The sequence below is a fragment of the Girardinichthys multiradiatus genome, chromosome 20 (genome assembly GCF_021462225.1).
Source record: "Girardinichthys multiradiatus isolate DD_20200921_A chromosome 20, DD_fGirMul_XY1, whole genome shotgun sequence".
Lineage (NCBI taxonomy): Eukaryota > Metazoa > Chordata > Actinopteri > Cyprinodontiformes > Goodeidae > Girardinichthys > Girardinichthys multiradiatus.
The window spans coordinates 34,291,036-34,303,468 of NC_061812.1; the positions used below are offsets into that span (position 1 = coordinate 34,291,036).

General features: G+C 39.2%; 1 long non-coding RNA gene across 1 annotated transcript; it reads left to right on the top strand.

Moving 5' to 3' along the window:
- The first annotated feature begins 4,668 nt into the window (after positions 1–4,668).
- Positions 4,669–10,573, top strand: LOC124857147. The gene is made up of 2 exons (XR_007035520.1): positions 4,669–5,084; positions 8,131–10,573. It is a non-coding gene; the product is annotated as an uncharacterized LOC124857147 (long non-coding RNA).
- Positions 10,574–12,433: the final 1,860 nt, after the last annotated feature.

Sequence of the window (12,433 nt, forward strand, 5' to 3'; positions counted from 1 at the left end):
TGGAAAACGTTGCTCTGGTAGTGAAACCAAAATGTAACGTTTTAGACTTTGCTCAGGACTAACACTGCGCATCACCATGAACAAACCATCCTCAGCATGGTAGTGGCAATATCATGCAGTGAGGAAGCTATACTTCTAAAGAGACAAGGAATCTGGTAAGATTTTATGGGAAGATAGATGACGCTAATACAGGGCAAACTTGGACAAAAACCTACCCATCCATTTTAAAACAAATTTTGCCAGACTGAGTCACAATTAAGGTCATATTAAGGCTGGAGTGCATTTTATCCCTCTTGCCAGTTGGTGAGAGCCAGAATATACTTGAACATAGGCTCGGTGTTACTGTGTCGTCATGGAGTAAAGGAAGTGCAAAGCTAAAAGGAAAAATGAGGAGCAGCATAGAACATTTTTATCTCAATGGGAGGAATTGTATTTTTTGCTGAAGGAAATGGGAAACCCTTCTTGCAATGCCAGGCATCACTGTCACATTTTAAAGCTTAAAACCTAGAGCACTATTTATCTTGGCAGCTTGACTTGAAATCAGGAAATGGGCACTGCCCTATGTGATCCTGGGGACTTTTTGTGGCCTCAGTGGTAATTGGTTAAGGGATAAGAAAATCTGATGTTAAAATGTTAAAAAAACTGTTTGAACTTATGCTATAAGGCATTTCAGTTATTAAAGATATGTGGACATTTTGTTGTCTGGCTCTTTGCAGTGCTGCTGGATTTTATTCTTGTCCTTGATTCTGTACTGGTTGGCTACCCAGCATATTCATGTGTTAGAATGGCCCATTTAAAGTCCAGACCTAAATCCAATGAAGATTCTGTGGCATGGCTTGTAAATTCCTTTTCACAGGCGCTGTCCTTCCAGTCTGACTGAGTTTAAGCTATTTTGATAAGAAAAACGTTAAAAAATGTCAGCATCTAGATGTACGAAGCTTTTAGAGACATATGCTAGAAACATGTAGCTGTAATTGCATTGAAGGTATTTCTACTTTGGAGGAGGTGAATAGAATTACACCGCACAGTTTACAATTGTTTTTATAAAAACACACTACTTCCCAATACATTATGTTGTTCTGTCACATACAATCCTAATAACAAAATGTGAAAAAAATATTGCTTTTGGAAGACACTGTAGAGTAGCTTTTATGATTCTACCTGACAAAAAGAGAGAGAAAAGGCAGCAAGAGTGATTAATTTGTTGTGCTGCATAATGTGTCCCTTGATAAAATAGTTGTCTGATTTTTCAGGCCACCAGGCAACATTTTATGAGCATGTGATGTGCAGTGGCCCTTGTTCTCTACTGTCTTCACAACTGTGCAGCTGTCTTTAGCCTTGCTTGGGGGCATAATAACCATGAGTGGCTGCCACACACTCGTATGCATTCACTCACACACACACACACACACACACACACACACACACACACACACACACACACACACACAGTACGTTATCTTCATCCTCACAAGTTTTTATTTTGTCTAAACTGGGACATGCGGCAGCCTTTTGCTATAAAGAAGCTACACATGTTTGGGTGAAGGCCACAACATATTTATCTGGCATAATGCGATCTCACCAATGTGCCCTCGTGGTCTGTTATGACCTGTCAGGGTGGGCCACATAGTCTCAGGTTGGCCCCTCCCATGGGGCACGGCTTTTGCTCGCAGCAGAGCTGGTTTTTTTTCCCATGCCATCCATCAGGGGAAACAGGCTGATCCGAAATGACAACTCCTTATTTAAAAGCTATTACTCTTTCTTTTGTTGTTTAATAGCTCTTTGTGTCTTTATGTTAAAGCCTGCGCCATGTCAGATTTATGGCAAAATAACTGAAATGATGGTGAATGTCTGTTGAAGTCGCTGTATGTTAAGCTGTCCTGTGATTGTCTGAATTAAATTGTATTAGTACAGTAGCGCATAGTGTTTTGAATTCGAAAAAATTTAATAGTTCACATTTTACTGTGGGTTTTCAATTTTTTGGTGTAGTTCTTGTAGTTTCACTGTTCCTACATCTCCTCTGACTGTCTCTGTATTTAGTTTATATTTAGAGCTAAACGTTGTGGCTTCAAAGGCGTTTTGGCTAAAACATACCTCAGGCAAATTATATTTATAACAAGCACGCTTTATATACAATCAAATTCAATAAATTAGAATATTTAAAAGCTCATATATTTCAGTAACTCAATTCACTAAGTGAGACACATTATATAGATAAATTACACACAGACTGATATTTTCAAGCCTTTATGTCTGTTAATTATCATGATTTGCTAAATATGCGTTCCTTATAGAAACACATATTCTAATTTATTGACTATGACTGTATACAGGTTGGTTTTGTTTTCTAACAACGAATAAATACTGGGACTAAGCCTCTATCTTGGAAATTCTGCCATTATTAAATGCAACTTATTCTAAAATTTTGTTTTTGACAAAATATGACGAATACAAAATAATTTGTTAATGTTGGAGCTTTGAGCTTAGATCAGAATATTTAACTGGTGATCTGTGAACATGAATTAATCCATTTTTAATCAGCTAAACTGAATTTAGAACTAGCTCTTCTTAACAAAGAACTGTCTATGTGTCCAGATATGTTGCCACATCCATATTTGATATCGACTAGGTGCTTGAAAGGACAGGAACCTATAAAAGCATTTAAATTATTATTTGAATTGTGTGTTTCAAGTATATTTAACACCAATATCATACAGGTCCTTCTCAAAATATTAGCATATTGTGATAAAGTTCATTATTTTCCATAATGTAATGATGAAAATTTAACATTCATATATTTTAGATTCGTTGCACACTAACTGAAATATTTCAGGTCTTTTATTGTCTTAATATGGATGATTTTGGCATACAGCTCATGAAAACCCAAAATTCCTATCTCACAAAATTAGCATATGATTAAAAGGGTCTCTAAACGAGCTATGAACCTAATCATCTGAATCAACGAGTTAACTCTAAACACCTGCAAAAGATTCCTGAGGCCTTTAAAACTCCCAGCCTGGTTCATCACTCAAAACCCCAATCATGGGTAAGACTGCCGACCTGACTGCTGTCCAGAAGGCCACTATTGACACCCTCAAGCAAGAGGGTAAGACACAGAAATAAATTTCTGAACAAATAGGCTGTTCCCAGAGTGCTGTATCAAGGCACCTCAGTGGGAAGTCTGTGGGAAGGAAAAAGTGTGGCAGAAAACGCTGCACAACGAGAAGAGGTGACCGGACCCTGAGGAAGATTGTGGAGAAGGGCCGATTCCAGACCTTGGGGGACCTGCGGAAGCAGTGGACTGAGTCTGGAGTAGAAACATCCAGAGCCACCGTGCACAGGCGTGTGCAGGAAATGGGCTACAGGTGCCGCATACCCCAGGTCAAGCCACTTTTGAACCAGAAACAGCGGCAGAAGCGCCTGACCTGGGCTACAGAGAAGTAGCACTGGACTGTTGCTCAGTGGTTCAAAGTACTTTTTTCGGATGAAAGCAAATTCTGCATGTCATTCGGAAATCAAGGTGCCAGAGTCTGGAGGAAGACTGGGGAGAAGGAAATGCCAAAATGCCAGAAGTCCAGTGTCAAGTACCCACAGTCAGTGATGGTCTGGGGTACCGTGTCAGCTGCTGGTGTTGGTCCACTGTGTTTTATCAAGGGCAGGGTCAATGCAGCTAGCTATCAGGAGAGATTTTGGAGCACTTTATGCTTCCATCTGCTGAAAAGCTTTATGGAGATGAAGATTTCATTTTTCAGCACGACCTGGCACCTGCTCACAGTGCCAAAACCACTGGTAAATGGTTTACTGACCATGGTATCACTGTGCTCAATTGGCCTGCCAACTCTCCTGACCTGAACCCCATAGAGAATCTGTGGGATATTGTGAAGAGAACGTTGAGAGACTCAAGACCCAACACTCTGGATGAGCTAAAGGCCGCTATCGAAGCATCCTGGGCCTCCATAAGACCTCAGCAGTGCCACAGGCTGATTGCCTCCATGCCACGCCGCATTGAAGCAGTCATTTCTGCAAAAGGATTCCCGACCAAGTATTGAGTGCATAACTGTACATGATTATTTGAAGGTTGACGTTTTTTGTATTAAAAACACTTTTCTTTTATTGGTCAGATGAAATATGCTAATTTTGTGAGATAGGAATTTTGGGTTTTCATGAGCTGTATGCCACAATCATCTGTATTAAGACAATAAAAGACCTGAAATATTTCAGTTAGTGTGCAATGAATCTAAAATATATGAACATTAAATTTTCATCATTACATTATGGAAAATAATGAACTTTATCACATTATGTTAATATTTTGAGAAGGACCTGTATTTCATGCAGGCAATGTTTTTGAAAAGCATCTCAAAGGGTTTCTAAGAGGCCTCAACAGTGAATATTACAAGAAGAATGGTTTGTCAGCACAGCCTTAATTAGCACAGCTGTACAGTTGTGTTGGTTAGACTGCAGAGTTCTTTGTACATCATATTTTTCACTTTTAATGTTGGGATTGGGTTGTGTTTTGTGTATTTTGTGTTTGCAACATGTGTTCAGTGTTTTCAGACGTTTCTGGAGTTCTCAGGTGTGCTGGGTGACAGGTGCGACTTATTCTACTGATTGGTTGAGGAGTACTTAAGTAGGAGGCTGCCAGCACTTCGACGCCAGAGTGTTGCCTTCCGTGGTAACAATCTCAGCCAATGCTACGTCTATGCTTAGTATTTCGCCTTGTAGTAACTTTGTTTATGCTCCTTTGCAGACTAACAATCTGAACCTTGGATCTATGTCACTGGATTACTGACCTTTGTATCTAAGTACTTCTGAATGAACTATGTTTTGAGGACTTCGTTTCCAAGCACTTTATTTGTTTGGGTCATCGTTTCAAGCTGACAGTCTCCCTGCTTCCTTCGTCTCCAGGATCAAGAACTGAGCATACCCTGTTCACCCTCCAACGCAAGTATCAGCACAAAGGAATTAACTCTCACACCACTAAGCTCATCAAGGAGCATCTAAGAGACCAGCTGAACAAACTCAACCTCGACAACTCGGATCCCAAATCCCTCAACCCCTGGCGACCTGACCACACTCACTCAGTAAGCTGTTCACTTATCTATCTGCAATTCTCAACATTCGTTCAGTTACGTGGTTCCCTGTTTTCATTAATACTCTTCCCCTCTCCCCATACAGTTGGTGTTTTCGTCCATTTCCGTTCCAGATTATTTTGTGACCAAATATTATTTTCACTTTTACCGCTTTCTCCGGAGTGTTCTCTGTATGTGGGTCAGAACTCTTTCGAAAACAATGACAGTTAATACATATCATCACAACCACAGCTTTAGATTTCAGAACTAATACATTAGGCTATTGGACTATAATGTCAACTACTCAATTTTGGACAGTTTTCCAAGTGTCCAATTTAAGTTGATAGTTTGGTGACAGTTGAATAAGTCCAGACACAAAGCTTGTGTTGGCAACGGTATTTCTGGCATGCAATCTATCGTTCTCAACTGTGTGCGTTTGTTTTGTTATTTATTTGCTTCTGTATGTTTGTGCACCTTCTCTTCTCTGGCCTGTCTTTGTCTCTTATCTCTTTTTTTCTAGTACAGTACTGGTCAGTCTTGTTGGTTTTTGAGGTGCCTGATAAATAAAGTGATATTGTCACTTCAAAGATGAACTGAATGGATATTTTTATATCCTACTGATTTCATGCAGATAGCTCCTGGTAGCCTTTTGGGGTGGGTTACTTGGCCAGCCACCCAGGCCACCATGGAAAAAGGGGGAGCCACATGCAATCACTAAAAAAAAGACTAAAAGAAACATCTGGACAAACTGAGTATTTATAGGTGTGTTTCAATATGCATTATATAAGGAAAACAATTATCAAGAGGGAGTGTAGTGACTACAGGATGGAGCAGTCGAGCCAAAACTATTTAAGTGCATTTTTGTGTATATCTAAGGAAGACTTTACAAAGAAACATATTTTTTGGTTGTCCATGATGAGTTAGAAAAATTCAAATTGCTATTTTTATGGTGTGGAGCTTGGCTGGGATGGCAGTTAGGCGAGAACATCCACTGCAAACAGCGCAGCTTCTAGCAACCTCACCCGAGGGTGCTGGAAGCTCCAGATGGCTACATACCAATGGCATTAGCCCTTAACCTAATGGATACCACCTATCAAATGTAGGATTACTCATTGAATAAACACACAAGGGATCTCCTCAGTATTTCTTATTGTTCCCAGTACCGTTTGAATTAAGATTAGGCATTTGCTGATTCCAGGTCACAGTCTGATACAACATTGAAGGTAATAAAATTAATTGTATGTATATGCCTAAAAACTAAGTAATTCTAAAGTGCAGTAAAATCACACGCTCCATTTTAAGAGTTTTAAATGGTCTACATTAAGATTGTGAGTAGGTCAGATACTACTCACTCACCAATTAAGTTCAGGATGCAGCAGTCTCTCCAATCTTGACAGTGACCAATAATTCCCCATAACTCTGTCTGTCTGTACAATAGTCTCAATATGCTACCTCAAAATATGGGTTAACTTGGTTAAGAAAGCTGCTGTAATGTTCTGACAGCAGGTCAACTGAACCATGCTTAGTTTGTATGTTGGTTTTTAAAGATACATCTGATTCAAAACATACATCTACAGTCTTAAAATAAGCTCCCATCTTCAATCCAAAATGGTTAGCTGAATGGCTAGGCTAACATTAGCATGCTTAGTGTCTGTTTTGATATGACTTGTTGAAAACTCTCCAAAATCTGCCCTACATTTTCTCCAGCTTTTAGAACTTAGCACTTTGTTGACAGCTGTCTGTGCACAGCATGTGGAGCAGGTCATATGACAGACAGGGACATGTAGAAGTCTATACTGCCTATTTCACAATGCTTTTCTGAGATGTGAAACTGAGAGTACAGCAAATGCTTGTTACATGCTTTTGCAGTGGGCCTGTAAAACCTGAACACAAAGCTTGATGCATAAAAAGAGTAGTTTGCCTGGTTTGAGTTTTTCTTTTGTGTATTTTCTTTAGTTTTTGTTTTTGTTACATATTAGCACTAATTTCTTTTTAAGCTCTATGGGGGCCAGTGGAAAAGCATTAACATCATCAATTAAGATGGAAATGGCCAAATGTTAGCACACATTTGGAGTACATAGTGAACCCTTTAGTCTTGCTGTGCTTTCAGTCAAAACTGGAGTAGAATCTTTGGCTGCAAAATGCTCCTCTCGTTTCATTAGTTAAAACAAAATAAATGTCCCTGATATTTTGTTTTTGTTCAGCAAATGCCATTCAAGAGTTTGACAAAAATCGATTTAACCAAAGATCTTCCCTGTGACCCTGAATTAAAAACTGGAAGCTGTGCTGGGAAAATGGAGCCTCATGAGCTGAGGTTACTGTAGCACTGTGAGTGAAACTGATTACATCAGCTTTAATTAGGACAATTAGCATTTTAAAGATCTGATGAGATTAAAAATGTGTTCCAACTCAGTAGCAATAAACAAAATAACTGACTTTCATCTGCACCTCCTGACACATAATACTGACAGCTTGCAGCACAAAGCTTCCTCCGGGCTTCATGAAGCTTGTTTATGATAATCTATAATTAATTTTTTCTCTGTCTGTCTCAGTTTTTCACCACTTCCATTTACACTTAACTCTTGCAGATCTCACCTTACCTTGTCCTATATTCCTGTCCCCCAACTGCTTTACCTTAGTAGAAAAACCAAAGTAATAGGAAAAAAATATGAACAAAGAAATTCTAACATTTTCTAAACATTTTAAGAGAAGCAAAAAATTCTTATTGCTGCTAAAATGATAGAACCTTTGGATTATTAAAGTAATTATAATGTAATCTAAAACATTTGCTTTTTGCTTTGGGGCATGGAACATTATATTATTCCTGATGCTTGTTGCCTTTTGTACACGTTTGGAAAGAAAAGCAAAATAAGATTTGGATAAAGTAAAAGTGTTTTAAATACCATTATTACCCTTCCAGTAAAATTATTTTGATCAATTTATTTTGATGAAGATCCAGCTTCGTCTTCATCAGGATTATTGTCTGTTTTGATACACTGTTCTGTTCTGGTCTTTTATCTATTCTGATGCCTTCTCTGTCTTTTCTATTCCTCCACAGTGACTCATTCTAAATAACTGTTGTGACTCTTCGCACCACAAACATCTCTGGAGCAATAGCTTGGGAGAGAAGAGAACACCAGTCAGATTGCTGTTTAAGATCGGACACGCACGGGTAGAACGACGACCAATCTGGGCCGACTGGGAGTTTAAATATTCTGCTTTGGTTTAAACTCGGTGACAGCACTGTGAGGCAAGAGGTTACCACTTCAAAGACAATCTCAACTGGCTTTAAAGAAGAGAAGAAGAAGGTTGTCTGCTCAACTCCCTGTGGAAAAAGAGAGTACGGAGTGCACTCTCTCCTAACAGAGATATATGAGGTTTGTTCCATTTCTCCGCTTTGGCGTAATGGCAGCTGTTTATCCACAGAGAACCACCAGATAACACATCTCTCCATCTTTTGCTGTCATCCCTTCTTCTTTCTCGTTTCTTCTTCTTAATTCGTCCCCCTGCTTGGATGCTTTCTACTGTCCTCTGCTCACTGCTGTGTTTAGTTCACTTCTTGACAAGGCCCTACACTCAGCTAGTTGCTAAATGAATAATACATGCATGTTCTAGCTGCACTGTAAGGCAGAGGAGAGGAGAGGAGAGGAGAGACAAAGGAAGCGTATAGAGGATGCTTGTTTTTTGTGTGTGCCAGTGACTGCTTAGTGTTGAAACCCCAGCATGGAAAGGCCAAAGAACTTTAAATCCAGTCTTTGCAGCCTGTACATTTGGAGGCGTCTGCAGCTGCCACTCAAACGCATGCTTTCTGTTAGTCCCTCTGCAAAATTAGGAGGTTGTTTGTGAGATTCCCACTTGAGTGAAATACAGGTCTTGAAGCAGAATGATAGAATGAAATGATAGAGCTTTGATTTCCAAGATTTGTGTTTGTGTGTGTGTGTGTGTGTGTGTGTGTGTGTGTGTGTGTGTGCGCGTGTGCGGTCTGTGAGGTCTTACTATTTGTTTCGAGCATTACAAGTCCCCCCTTGACCCAGTAGAACAAGGGATGGCCTACATTTTATCAACTGCTTTCATTCAGTTTTGATGGAGATCAAAGCAGCACCCCAGCAGCCAGCAGAGAATGCATGCATTATCAATCACGTCTGTGGCTTTTTTTTTGTACAGGAAAATATATTGTAGAGATCAAACGAAGAGGGTCATCAAAGGCGAAATCATCACAAACCATAGGGCATCGATTTTATATGTATAAGTTGGAGTACAAAGAAATCCAAAAGCCGTGTTAATTGTATTCAGATCCATCCAGCGTGTATGTTTGTGACAAATGAAATAAAACATAAATAATTTCCGCAATCTATCCTCGGGCTTTAGAATTAGAAGTGCGCTGCTGTATGCTGCGCACCTCTGAGAGCTTTTTTGTTCATCTTCACTCCCTCTTCCTCTCTGTTTCTACCCTTCTAAAGACAAGAAATTTCTGGTATGAACATGGCGCCTTATCTCAAAGGACACATGCAGAGTCAAATGATTTGCCTCTGCCTCTGAACTGCCTCCACTTTTATTAGGGGAAATGGAACAAATGGATGGGAGCAGCAGGGGTCCAAGTTTGTAGAAATAAGTGAGGCAGTCTGGTTTTTAAAACATCTTTAGAGTGGGGTTTTATAGTGGAACAAGTGGGGCCCCGGTTGTTGATTATGATGCAGGTTGAAAAGAAGTTTACTTTGATGGCAGGTAAATGACTATCAGCTAAAAAGTGGACCTAACTAGCTCAGTTGCAGACTCACATAAACACTCTCAAACTCTATTGTTAGACAGATAAAGCATTTCCATAGCCACTCTTTAACCTCAATACACATAGCTGTGCCAGATTTGTGTCTTTGCATCTTTCTCTCAAACATCTCCCAACACAGTAACACTCCATAATTTAACACCTCGTGCTGTCATTTTTACCATCAATTTAACTGTTGTTTGGGGATGTAGCATTACAAACAAAGCTAGGATACTCCCCCTTCATGTATAGTTCTTGTATGTATGTTATTAACATTTTATCTGCTTAAGCGACACAAAGTAGCACATTATGATGAAGTGGGACGATAAGGATATATGGTGTTGAAATCTGAAAAGCAAGGTGTCATTGAGTCAATACTGTGTAGAAGTCTGCATCAATTTTTAACTCTTGCCAAACATTTCCAATTGGATTTAGATTTCGTCTTTGACTGTACTATTTTGGCATATAAGTATACAGCTATGTGAACCATTTCATCTTAGCTCTAGCTATCTTAACGACTGAAAGGTGAACCTCTGCTCCAACTCTCAAGTGTTTTGAAGCCTCTAACAGGTTTCCTACCAGTATTGTCCTTTTTTTTTTTTTTACCAATTAGCAGTATAAACTGAACTTGACTGCATTGTTTTGTAACTACAACCAAATTGGATTGTATGTAATTGACTCTGTGATTGGATTGCATGGACTGTATACTTCTTTATATAAATTGGATATGTTTATTTTCTTCGTGCCCCTCACTCAGTTTTATTTATGTCTACTTAGGAGTATTTTTAACAAAAACAATGTTGAGTTAGCAGTTTACCTCACATAAACTTTATTAAGTCACATACAGTATATGAATTCTTTATGAAGGTATGTTATTTATCAAGTATAGTTGGCTACTCATTAAAATGTAATTTGAAAAATATTCTAATATTTTAATTCTTACATTGTTGTGGAGCATTTTGGCCCTCTTTCTATCAAGGCCTGGGCTCTGCTTAACACAGTTTAAAAACGCATCATGATAAAAGTGCTTAGACGGGGTAAGGAGTCAAGTGTATCCCAGCTCAGAAAGAGTTAACAACTAATGCGCCTTTAGCCTGTTGGAGTTCTCACACACAGCATGGCAGAGAAAGACACAGCAGTGATGATATGCTGCTGGGCGCTTGAAAGCGCCAGCATTCCCCCATACCGAACCCTGCTTAGTGAGAGTCGAACTCCGGAACAGTGGCTGGTGTGAGAAGATGTTGAAATGCTACACTGCCAGGTATAGGGGTGAGTTCAGTGGGGTCAGCCTGAAGGTAAACAATGAGCCAAGCTGTGATTATCAGTGGTACCAGCACTGTGAGGGCGTTAGCTTTGTGTGAATATGCTTTGCATGTAGAGTACTAGTGCTCTGCAGATTTTTTAAGCCAATGTGTGGTTATAAAAGTTGTTACATTCTTCACCCAAAGCAGCACAATTCTGATTCATTGTGACGTGGACACAGGTTAAATTAAATTAGATAAGCAGTTTTTGCAGTTCTACCATGTAGGAGACCCAGCAAATGTGGAAGAAGATGCCACAATCAGACGAGACCAGAATAAAATTTCTGGTCTTGATGCAAAAGGTCTGAAAACTAACACTAACACTGAACACACTGACCTCAAAGTGTAACATGGTAGTGGTGGCATCATGCTGTGGGAATGCTTTTATTTAGCAGGTTTCTTTTCATCTGTTGGTCCAACAGATTAAATCAAAATACAATTTGTGGGTGTGATCTGACAGAATTTGAGAAGGTTTAAAGGGTATTCATATCTTTGCAGGGCACTCTGCCAACCCCTATCCTTAAATTCACTTAGAGGACAGCACATTTGGATTTGACCATTTTCAATTTGGTGTTCGAGCTGCTAGATTCAGTGACTTTTCATCTTTTAAGCTTGAGTTAAAACGAGTTGACTTTGTGCCGTTGATTTGGTTATGCTTTGGTGAAAAACAGTTTATTCACTGTCGAAGAGATCAGAACACTTTTCTTGGATTCTGTATTTATTTTCCAACTTACTGCTCCTTCCTTTAGGCATCCTTCCTACGAACATAAAAAGAAGAAAGAGCTTTTATCATTATATGAAAGTCCGGTCATGTAAAAACAGACTCAATATTCTGAAACTAACAGTGACAGGGTTTTAAAGACAATTTTCTTTGGTGGTTGTAGTGCTGGAGGTCTTTAAATTTGCGTCATTTTATTGCTGAGATGTATGTGTGCATCCAATAGGACATACCTCACTAAACTGATGCAACACCATCATTTAAAAGAAAATTCTCAACTGAAGCAAACCACGGTGCAGAGTGGGCTGGAGTGTGAAGATTGACAAATTGGGCAAATCAGCCAAGGTTACAAAAAATATATATGGCTGTATTTGTATAACTGGACAAACATTGTTTCCATGGCAACAAAACTGGCAGCTCAAAAAGATTCTACCGATCCACTGTTCTAGAAAAATAAAAGCGTACATAGTCACCATAAAAAGGTGAGTACACGTTTTCCAAAGAAACTAATGGCTTGTGTCCTTATTTGTCACTTGCATGCACCTCTAAAGAGCTTCTCAAAATTCAAAATGGAGAGCAT